We start from the raw sequence: 12132 nt of genomic DNA on the forward strand, positions 1-12132 counted from the left end.
AAGTTTATTTCAGAAATTGCGGCCCAGAAAACTTTCCTATAACACTTTGGAACTGAAGGGACTTCTTCCAATATTGAAAATCACATAATTTAGGCATTTCTCTCATTTTCTCAAGGTTTTGGGAAGCTCAGATCCATGACCAGTCACAGCAACTCTGGTAACCCAAATAGTTAGTGAGCTTGCATCTCTTTGTTCCTTATTCTTTATTTTCCATTTCACTAAATTTTGTGTATGTCTGTTATTGTCTCTCTGCATCAGTTTTTATTTAGTAGATCTCTTCAAAAATTTAACAGAGGGGCACCTGGGTGGCTCAGTCAGTGAAGCGTCTGACTCTTGATCTCAGCTCAGGTCTTGACCTCAGGGTCGTGAGTCTAAGTCCTGCACTGGGCTCCGTGCTGGGCGTGGAGCCTGCTTTAAAAACAACAACAATAACAACAACAAACAACGAACAACTAAAATTTAATAGACTATCTCCCACAGAGGTACACATTTCTTTGGGCAACTGGGGTCTTGATCATTTTCTTCTGGAGGGGTAATCAGGAACGGTTTCATGAAGACGTGGCATTTGAACCAAATCTCTGGGGACAGGAAGGTTTGACAAATGTTGGGAAGAACGTTTCTGGCAGAAGAAACAGTGTGAATAAAGAGGTGATGGGAGGAAAGCACAGGCCACCTTTGGGAAATGGTAGGATTTGGTCTGGTCAAGGCATGAGGTATAAGAAGAGACGAACAGAAACCAGGCTGGAAAGATGGGTAGGCCCAGCTGAGGAGGAACTCACGTTAGGCATTGCAGCATAAGAGAAGGATTTTTTTTTCCCAACATAAGGGAATCTACTATATACATTTCAGGCAGAGCATAAAAACTATGGAGACGGAGTTTAGAGACAAAGGTAAAAGAAGAGGACTGCTAGAGCAAGGTCCCAGCTGATGTGCCATGAGATGGGACTAAAAGCTCCTAGGGAGAACTTGACCTTGGGAAGAACACGGAAGGAGAGAGTGGCATCAAGCACACAGGCCAGCAGCCAGGCTCTCCCCTGCTGTTATGGATGCTTAAACCATGCTTTTCTTTAGGGATACCTTGGTGAACATAAATCAAACAATAAATATCACAAACTTAACCATGGCATTGAAATGGGTTCCTGCCCAATAACTGATGAGGGAAGGTCTTTTGTTTTTGCTTGGTTTTAAAGAAGAATTCCAGCCAATAACTTCAGAGAGGATAATGGAGTTTAGTAATTACCATTTTTGCCACTTTGAAATCATGGATCAAGACTATACTCACAGGTGGATGCTGCAAATATCAGGTGAGCCTTTGAGGGCAGGAAGGGATAGAACATCGTCAAGATGAAAGGCTTTCTAATGAAGTGATCAGTCTGCCCCACTGAAGCTGCTGATCTAGGACAATATAGGCTTTGGGAAACAGGGGATTGTCCGATATAACATCCCTGACAAGAGGCAATAGGTAGGACATGGCACCACCTAGGAAGTATTCTTGCCTAAAATAATCGAACCTGAATCTAATCATAACTCAAGATGTAAATATTATTTTACACGAGAAACAGTAGGAGGAGGAACTGGTTAAATGACACCCTGAGGAAGCAGCCAGCCAAATCTAGACTGTGGAACATTCTACAGGACAAATAACCCATTTTCAAACAAGTCAAATCAATGGCATTATTTTAAAAAGAGTGTGTAACAGACTAGACTAAAAGGGACTTAAGAGACATAAAAATCAAATGCAATGCGTGGATCTTGTTTGGATGCCAACTTGAATAAACCAACCTCACAAGGGCATTTTTAAGACGAAGAAGTTTGAATATTACATGATGCCAAGGAATTATTGCAACATTTTGAGTTAAGGATGCCATGTTGGTTATCTAAAAAAAAACCAGACATCTTTATCAGGTAGAGAAGCATACTGAAATATTTGCCTGCTAGTGAAATAACATGATGTTTAAGATTTACTTTAAAACACTCCAGAAAAAAAATTAAGGAAATAGGTGAAATAAGATTTGCAAAATATTGTTAACTATTGAAGCTGGGTGCTAGCTAGGTACATGGGGGATTCACTATATTAATCTTTTTATTTTTGTGCATGTTATAAAGTTTCTGTCCTGAAGAGACACTTATTTTAATGGATTCTTTATAGTGACTAGTTTGAAAAGTCTTTCTATATTTGTTTTGTGTTTGATGAGAGAAAGGGGTCATTTCAGTGTATGGTATGCATGATTTTACCCTAGTATAAAACGACACTGCTCTGGGGCATCTGGGTGGCGGAGTCGGTTGAGCATCTGACTCTTGGTTTCCGCTCAGGTCATGATCTCAGGGTCATGGACTTGAGCCCACATTGGGCTCTGCGCTCAGCACAGAGTCTGCTTGACTTTCTCCCTCTGCTTCCCCCCAACACACACCCCGCTTGCACTCATTCTCTCTCTCTCTCTAAAATAAATAAATGAAAAAAATCTTTAAAAGAATGATACTGTTCTGTAGTGACGGTTTGTGGAGATCAGAGATAAATATCTTTCATGACTTCCATGAAGAAAAAATTTTTGAACTAAATTAGCTCCTGGCTTCTATTGCGTTGATCCCTGGAAGCATCAAGGCTCACGGTCCCTTCCGTGAGCCACGGGAAGACTGCCTTCTCACCCCTGCCCCCCTGCCCCCCGTTTATCTGACTGACAGCAGAACCCCAAAGGCCAGGACCGGACACGGCAATGAGCCCCATATTGCCAGTGCGGATACCTCAGTCTGAAACCTGGTCTGCTAATATGCACCTGCCAGATACTGAACATATTGACCAGAACTGTGTTCATCTATTCAGTCCCTTGGTCAGCAAATATAACGGCGCATTGCTTATGTGCATTTTGAGGGTGCCAGCCTTTTTAAATGAATGGCTAAATCAGATCTCCCCCCGCTCCTCCTCTTCATCACCATCACCTCCATTATCATCACCATCCTCTTTATTCTGAAATGGCCAAATGGGAGAGCGAGCAGTCTAGGAGATGGAGCCAGGTACCTACTATACCAGGAAGAACTGGCGCCCAGAGAGGAATGAAGGCAGAGCTCGGCATCATCAGATGGTCCTGTTATCTTGAAGACAGATCCTGCTCATTCTCTGTGGTAGCTGTTGGGATGCACCCCCCAGATCCTGTTTAGAAATAAAGGACTTGTTTGTCGGATGCCGGCAGTGTTGCCAGCAGATGGCCCTCAGCTGTCATCCTTCTTCAGGAATTACATGGGCGGAAAACAGCTATTGTGCTCCGGAGAACCCCACTTCCTGGCAAGCCAACGAGCAAGCGGTTGACTCGGGAGTATAAAGGCCTTGGTCCCTCAGCGCAGCTTGAGAACTCTGAACAGCCAGGCCAGCTTCCGAGCTCCCCATGGGGCTGGCTAACGCCCACCATCTCCTGCCCAGTCCTGCTTCCTTCCTTTCTCTTCCGCAGGTGCTGATCCTGAGAATGCCCCCTAACAAACTTCCAGCAGCTCATCTCCATCTCGGAGTGTGCGTCCCCGAGAACTGAACCCGGAACACCTCAAAGGGAACGACTCTCCAGAAGAGTTTGGTAGATGCCCTCCAAAGAGCCGTCCTGCTGCCCCACAGCCGCTGTTAGGAGAGGTGAAACCAAGCCTAACTCCCGCCTCCTTCTGCCTTCTCAAGCCGCTCATAAACAGGTGGTTGAAAGGTGGGAAGGAGAAAACAAGTCACTGATACCCACTGCCCACAAACAACCGCCATCCACCCCATGGAAAGGTATGGAGATGCTATCGTTGCCAGCATCTCGATTAACTATCTCTTTGCTGAAATTACTTCTTTACTTACGTTACTTGGATACAGGGGCGGCACCTGGGCAGCACAGTCGATTAAGTATCCAACTCTCGATTTCGGCTCAGGTCATGATCTCAGGGTCCTGGGATCCAGCACTGAATTGGGCTCCCTGCTCAGTGGGGAGTCTGCTTGTCTCCATCTCCCTCTGCCCCTCCCCCTGCTCGCATGCTCTCTCTCTCTCTCTCTCAAATAAATAAATCTTTAAAAAAATAAATTACTTAGATATAAAGAATATTAAATGGTCGCCTTGCATAAAAGCATTTATTATGGAAGCAATGTTATTCCTTCTGCTACCTCCCTTATACTTGCTAGGGCAAGATGGGCAGGTGTCACCTCCCAGGATAAAGACAATCATGGGAACAGAAGTGTCCATCTTTTTTCTTTTTTGAGATTTTATTTATTTGACACACAGAGAGAGCACAAGTGGGGGGAAAGGCAGAGGAAGAGGGAGAAGGAGACTCCCCGCTGAGCAGGGAGCCGGATGTGGGGCTTGATCCCAGGACCCTGGGATCATGACCTGAGCTGAACGCAGACGCGTAACTGACTGAGCCACCCAGGCACCCCAGAAGTGTCTACCTTGAATGCCACTAGCTCTTTGAGTCTTGTTTCTTGAGTTCACTGCTCTGCCCGGTACATAACCTGGCACTCAACAGAAGCTTATTAAGTATGAATTCAAGAAAGAAAGGAGATACCACCTTTGTCACGAACCTCTTCTTGCTGTCCCTACCACGGTATCATCTATTCTGTCCTGGAACCTTGAGCTATTTGATGGAAGCTATTCTATGTTCATCTTGGTATCCCGGCTCCCTGTCACTGAGTATGGTACACACTAGGTGCTCAGGAAGGTATGTCTTGGAAAAACGTTCTGCAGATCAAGGGCAGTGTTTAATCATCTATTGCTGAGAAACAACTAACCTCAAATCTTACCAGCTTAAAATGGCCACCATTATTTTCTCACCATTCTGGGCTTGGCTGGGGTTAGTGGGGTTCTGTGGGATTACTCAGAAGACTATAGGGTCTCAGAAGGCTTCATTTGAATGCCCAGGGCTACCAGCCAGGAGCCTCAGTCCTGGTCCATATGACCTCTCCGGCAGAGAAGGGCAATAGCAACTCCCGAGGGCAGACGCCCATGTACCTGTGCTTGTTGAGCTGCTGCTTGGGTCACACATGCTGATGCACATCGGCCAGGGCCAAGAAGGAGCAGCACTGGGCCCGCCCAGTGTCGACGTGGGAGGCGCTGACGCCAGGTGCTAGCCACAGGGCGAAGAGATTCATCAGAGGCCATGAATCATGGAACTACCTCCCGAGGGCACATTAAAACCCAGGTTTAGCCACTTAGGGCCAGAATTCTGGAAGAATTCTTTGTCTTCCAGGGGTTCCCAGGTGATTGCATCTTGGATTTAGGTATTTCAGAGGCAGTAAAACAACAACAACAACAAAATGACTGAGGAACAGTCGGGCAAAACCCTGCGGTTTGGCCGAGACCACAAAGGTCTCGGCCATACCCTTGGCTGCTGAATTGGTCAGCAAAGGACACTGGCTGTTCCCCAGCCCTCGTACACGCTAGGGCTTGGCTCACTGTGCACCCTGAAACCTCAGAGCTCAGCACCTAGTCCTCTCTCCACGCATCTCTTAGAACCCCTGATTGTGCCCGGCTCTGAGTAATTAGTAAAATTAGTTTGCAGTAATTATATCATTTCTCTTCTCATCCCCTTTAACATGGTATCAACATTTATGCAAATTGGAGATATTATCAATAATCAAGTATTTCTATAACATCTGCTGTGAGACAGAAATCAACTGAATTAAGAATTTCCAAGGTGAACTATTTCAATTCTGGAGACTTGCAGAACTTTCAGACCTTAGCGGGGAAGTGATTTATTTGGGAGGCATGGAGGGAGAAGTGTTGTCCATGGCTACTAATAAACCAGTAGAGATGAATTCATGTTTGCATGCGTTATAAATCAAGGATAAGTTAGGATCAGGATAGACCACCCGGGGTTAATTATGTAGAGGGATCTGATTATTCCTGTGCAGGCTCTTAGGTTCTTTGGGGCAATGCAGTCCACCATAGGAAGACTGGAGGCAGGAGCTCCCCATCCTTCAAAATAGTCACATTTATAGGTACCACACTTAGAGGACTCCAACATATTTTGGGGAAACACAATTCAACCCACATACCACCCCCCCTCCCCGTAGGTTACATGTCTGGGAAAAGCCTTTCTTCAATAGCAGCGGAGGAGAGGGATGCTTAAGAGACTCAGAGCTCCATCTAAGACTTGGTCCAGAACTCTCTGAAATCCTGAAGAAAAAAACTGACCCCCAAATTCTAAAGTTTTAGTGGTTCTCCATTCTGCTGACTTCCAACTAGAGACTAGAAGTTGCCTTTGGGGGTGCAGATGATTCTTTTGGGAAAAATACACGATTGCCCTTTTATATATGCAAACGAAAGCAAGTATCCTGTTCTGAAATAGGATGGCTCAAGGTAAAGGCATTTCGATTGTAATATAAAAATCTGTCTTCATTAATCTGCGGAGCGTTTCTGGGGGAAGCAATTAGGCCTGGATTCTGGGTAGGACAGAAATGGTTTCAAGTGCCTTCCTTTGCTTGGCGTGGGGATGGGAGAAGCGGATGGGGGATGGGAGTTAGAGGCTAGGGAGCAAGTGACCCTGAAGCCGCAGTGGTGTGCTGGAGCTAGATGTATGGACTTCTGTAAAATTGTAAAATCGTCAGGAATTTTGCAAGTTGGTTGACAAGCATGGCCATCATTAAAAATTAAATTATGTAGGGGCACCTGGCTGGCTCAGTTGATAGAGCACGTGACTCTTGACCATCGGGGTCATGTGTTTGAGCCCCACACACTAGGACTCAGACTCCTCTAGCCCGTTGCTAAGCATCTACCAACACACCACTGGCAGGGGGACACCGTGGAGGCTCTGGGAGTTGTCCGGTTTCCAGCGCTGTTTGTCTCCTCTGCGCCGGACAAGAGGAATTAAGGAGCAGGCCAGTGTCTGAGCCCAGCAGCGGGGGCAAGCAAGTGACAAGGTGGCGGGGGGGGGGATGCGTACATGGAGTGCAGCTCAATCCACATGCTCACACCTCTAGCGATTCGTACGCCATGTGAGCTCAGCGCTAGCAACTGAGTACTGTGGGCCCAGCTCCATTCCGAAGCCCCCAAATAAAAAAGGATATATAAACATAGCTTGTGGATTCTCAGAAACTGTCTCAGAAGGGAACAGGAGAAAGGATGGAGTTTCCCGTCATCCCACAGGCAGGGGCTCCTGCTGTGGTCAGGGAGTGTGAAATCTTCTCAGTTCCAGAAAATCAACGGTGGTCTTCCCAACAGGCTTTCTCAAGAACTACAATGATCCAATGTGCCCCAGGACCCTCCAAGAGGGGGACATTTGTAGCACTTCCCAAAGTTAGCTGTGCACAAATTATCTCAGGGGCTAGGGCTCCACAAAAACAAACTTTGGAAAGCTCTAAACCAGACACGTGTACATCATGGAAAATGACCTGGCCCACGGGCGTTTTCCAGCCCAGTACAGTTCAGTGATCCTGAAAGAAGGAGATGCTTGTTATTTTCCCACTCGTGATTGTGCTCAGGTGAGCCTCCCCTTTAGAGCCTTTCCTCCTCACTCCATCCCCCAAAGTACACGATGGGAAGAAATCTTTTTGCAATGATCTAATGAGGAGGAGCAAACTGCAGAATATTGGCAACTCCATCGTGTGCCCAGAAAACATCAGTGAGGGCCAGGGTTGCAAAATTTAGCAAATAAAAATATAGGATGTTCCATTAAATCTGCCTTTCAGATAAACAAGGAATGATTTTTAGTATCTGCACATCCCATGTACTATTTGGGGCCTACAAATACTAAAAACATACGTAGTTGTTTCTCTGAAAATTTAAGTGGGCATCTGATATTTTCCTGGGATCTCAAGGGAGGGCAGGGTTTTTGGGGTCAGACAGATCTGGGGACTTTGAGTTTGGCCACTCAACTAGCAACACGAGCTAGTGAAGCAACCTCTTCACAAATGTGCATGTCATCCTTGCACAGAGGCCATGCTCACCTTCTCTGTATCGTTCCGATTTCAGTCTATGTGCTGCCCAAGCGAGCCCTGAGGCAACCTCTGGGACCCTCGATTTCCCAGCTGTGAGTAATTATGAGAGATAATATTTCCTTCATAGGGCGGGGGATAGAATTAAATTTGAAATGTCATAAAATAGACTCCGGCACAAATTATTAGCACATAGTAGCACCAGGTCCACTTTCTCCTCATACTGTTCTTTCTTTTGGGGTTAATCGGGAGGAAACACATCATTTCGCTGGACTCCTGAATGCTATCGGGAGCAACAAAGCCACTCTTAAGACTTGCCCTGCCAACCTTTCAACTTCTTTAGGGTTTTGGTAGTTCAGAGTCAGGACCCGACTGACAACTGCCTTCTCATCATACCCGGGATGGCCCCTGAGACCCCAAGAATCTCGAAGACATCTAGAAGCCACAGTGAGACTAAACCAGGAGCCCCTTGTCTACCTAGCTATTGAAAGGTTCAGCGAGATTCTACCAGAACAATGAGCTAAAATCTTCACAGAAGCCTCCATGTGCTGTGGGGGAGAACCCTCCTCAGATGGTTCTTCGCCTCGTCTTTCCCGCCACCCTGTCGCGGACACATCTCCATTTTACTCTCAATTTTCCCAGCTGCTGAAGGAAAACCTCAGAATCGATGCCCCCCAAGATGGTGACTACTCCAAGCCGTATTTGTCTTGACACTGGTGTATGTAATTATTTTGATTCCGGAGTTATTTCTCTAATTATGTTCCATTTGGACTAAGGCTCATTATTTAACATTTGGAGTATGCCTGGATTGACTGGAAAGAAAATCGGTTGGCTTGGGAAGTGAGGGGGATTAGAGGCAAATGTGGAGCAACAGTATTCTAAACCGCTTATGTATAATTCTGGAAGTAGATAATCCATAGGTCGCATATAGACAGTTAACTTAAAAAAAAAAAAAGCCATTTCCTGCAAGAGAAATGAGAATAGTCCAAGGTTGCCATTGTTCTAATTCTGGCTTTGGTTTTCCCCAGAGCACAGGAATCTTCAAGATCTTTTCAAAACAAGGTTAAGGAAGTTGAACGCTTCCTTTTAAAGAAAATACCACCTCATTTGAATGTTTAAAAATACCCATTGAGCATAGGATCAATTGCCATCCTACCTACTGCTTGGGTATCAAGGATGTTTGTAAAAGTTTTCATTAAATAGTTAACAGGGAAAAAGCCATAATTTAAGGGTGCAATTACCCAGAAAAACACTTTATTTCATTATTAACTCCTTCAGATTGATCCAAAGCATAGACAGAAGCTTTGCTTTTAGGCAACAAAACAAAACCAACACTGCCTGACATTAGCAACTACTTCTAACTGTTTCTAGAGTCAGTTTGTGGACAGTATCACGTGCTAGTGAGGATGGGGAGCAACTGGATCTCTCATACACTGCCATATTGTAAGCATATGCTCACCATGCAGTCCAGCCTGAAAACCATGTCCATGCAAAAACCTGTACGTGAAGGTTTATAGCAGCGTTATTCATAATTACCCCAAGCCAGAAATAAGCCAAATGTCACTCACCTGGTGAATGGATAAACAAACTAATGTAAAGTAAATACTACTCCGGAATAAAAAGGAACAAACTACAAATGCATGCCAAAGCAAGCCTTGTGCCAAGAGAAAGAGGCCAGACTCAAACAGAAACACACCATACGATTCCACTGATTGTGGCAAAGGCAAAGATGTAGGGATGGAGAACAGAGCAGTGGTTGCCAGGGGCTGGGGTGGGGAGGAAAGGACTGACTACAAAGGATCAGGAGGGAACTCTGGCAATAACAGAAATGTTCTGTGTCCCAACTGTGGTGTGGTTTGATGCATTTGTTAGAATTTATAGAACGGTAGGTTTAGGAAAGGTAAATTTTAATGCACGTAAATTATACTGTCTCCACAAAACTGATTTTAAAAACAGTCATTTTGTGACTTCCTAAGTATCACACTGATGTTGAATAAGCTTTCCTTAACACCCTTGATGCAAACACGCGTGGGGAGGGTATGTGGTCCTTTGCTCTTGGAATACCTAGCCCAGGTGGCACACTGTAACTGTTTTCCTCTGTCTGAGCAGGAGGCAATGCACCTAGTTGGCAGGGCCCATGACTGACTTGTAGAGCTCTTGAAGGACAGTGGCCACCATCTGTCCCTTTTGGAAAAGGTCCTCTGTCCCATGGATGTCGTCTGCGCATTGTCCACGCCATCCATGGATGCTGGGACATGGACGCATCAAGTAATTGCTGGGTTTATATCTGTTTGCTTGGCTTTAGAGATCTCTTAACTGTGTCATGGTGGCTGTTTCATTATTCATAATAAATACTGTAATAAATATACAGTCATCGAGACAGATCTATAGGGCCCAGAAGCACCCACATGGTGGGATGCAGTAATGGGTAAATGTCCATCAGCCACCATGGGGGGTTGCTCATCCTTTTGACACTGCCCATGAACCTACACTTGCTCTCGATGCTAACAGAGGATTAGCAGTATCACCCTACTCAAAGAGTGGAATCTCTTTTGGGACATAGGGCCAACAGACTATATGCTTAGGATATAAGGTATCTAATGCCAAGTTTTAGGGCTCACTGTTGAATTTGAGAAACTAAGTCTGATTATAATGAAAAGCTATTTTAAAAATATTTTCATGATTGACTTCCTTGGCCCACCCCAGTTCAACTCCATGCACATCATTTCGCTACAGCTGAAAACAGAATACTTTAAAGAAAGCAAAACACACATAGACATGACCAGCTATCCTCAAGATCATTACAACAGCGAGCAGGAACACAAACTTTGGGGCTTGGGTGCAAAATCCACACACTACCTTTGTGAGCTTGTGGAAGTTTATTAACCTCTCTGACCCTATATCCTGTTGTGTAATAGAGATAATAAGAGTCACCTCATAGATTCGCTGTAGTGATTAAGTGACATAATGCTCTGACATATGACATAACGTATGTACATCACTCAGCAGGTTGCTTCAGCAAATGGTGGTTATTTGCGTAAGTGTTAACTGATGTGAAGTGAGGCTTTCTCTTTACTCACACTCTCTTCTTCCTGTAACAGAATTGTCAGTGATTGCTATATGGCCCCTTCCCTGCTGGCAGCCAGGAGTAGATGTATTTATGGTGAGAATTTAAGGCCAAGAACAGAGGCTCCACTCAGTGCTGAGAGGCCCAGGGCTGGGCGCTCAGCGTCTGGCAAGTGCTGAGCGGCCCTGACATTTGAACTCTTGCGGGGCCTAAGGTTTGTTTCTTTCATTGTCAGGAATTATTTTTCTCCCAGATTTATTGGGATATAATTGCCATACAACACTGTGTATGTTTAAGGCCTACAACATGCTGCTTTGATACACATATATACAGTGAAATTATTACAATAAGGTTAGTTAGCGCTTCCATCACCTCACAAATTACTATTTTGTCTGTAGGTGTGTGTGGTGAGAACGTTCAAGATCTATTCTCTTAGCAACTTTCCAAATACTTAATATAGTATTGTTAACTATGGTCACCAAGCTGTGTGTTAAACCCCCAGAACTCATTCATCTTATAACTGAGAGTTTGTACCCTTTGACTAACATCTCCCCATTTCCCCCCTACCTCCCGAGCCCCCGCAACCACCATTCTGGTCCCTGTTTCTAGGAGTTTGGCTTTCTTAGATTCTGCCTATACGTGAGATCATACAATATGGGCCTTTCTCTGACTTAGAAAAATGCCCTCAAGGTCCATCCATGTTGTCACAAATGGCAAGATTTCCTTCTATTTTTATGGCTGCTTCATGTATCATCAGGGATTATTGCTCTATTCTTTGCTTTCTGAACCATAGCCAGCTCTGGCCTAATAAAAATGCCTATTTTAAAAAAGAAGACACAGAGAATCCTTATCTAAATAACCCCATTTTCCCCCAACTTCTCCAGAGCAGGCCCTTGAACTGTGGCTGCTTCTTGTCATGGCTTCCAACTAGAAAAATATACCTTTTCTTGAGTCATTAACAATAACAGAAGTTGGAAGAGAAAAAAGTGCTACAGCGATCTCATCCTCACTGTGTGTGTATTTGTCACTGGACCTACGCAGTCTGGGGCTACACAAGGGTCAGGGTGCACACACGGTCCACCCTCCTCCATTGTCTGCTGGACACACTCTTACCACAGGCCTGACCGTCCCAGGGAGCCTCATTTTATATCAGTGACCCTCCTTGGAGCCTCATTTTATA

General features: G+C 45.0%; 1 non-coding gene across 1 annotated transcript; it reads right to left on the reverse strand.

Moving 5' to 3' along the window:
* Window positions 1–7839: 7839 nt before the first annotated feature.
* Window positions 7840–7946, reverse strand: LOC112835422 (U6 spliceosomal RNA). The gene has a single exon (XR_003211227.1). It is a non-coding gene; the product is annotated as a U6 spliceosomal RNA (small nuclear RNA).
* Window positions 7947–12132: the final 4186 nt, after the last annotated feature.

Source organism: Callorhinus ursinus, unplaced genomic scaffold, assembly GCF_003265705.2.
Source record: "Callorhinus ursinus isolate GAN/ISIS: 27379988/994484 unplaced genomic scaffold, GSC_fseal_2.0 scaffold11, whole genome shotgun sequence".
In the NCBI taxonomy this organism is placed as follows: domain Eukaryota; kingdom Metazoa; phylum Chordata; class Mammalia; order Carnivora; family Otariidae; genus Callorhinus; species Callorhinus ursinus.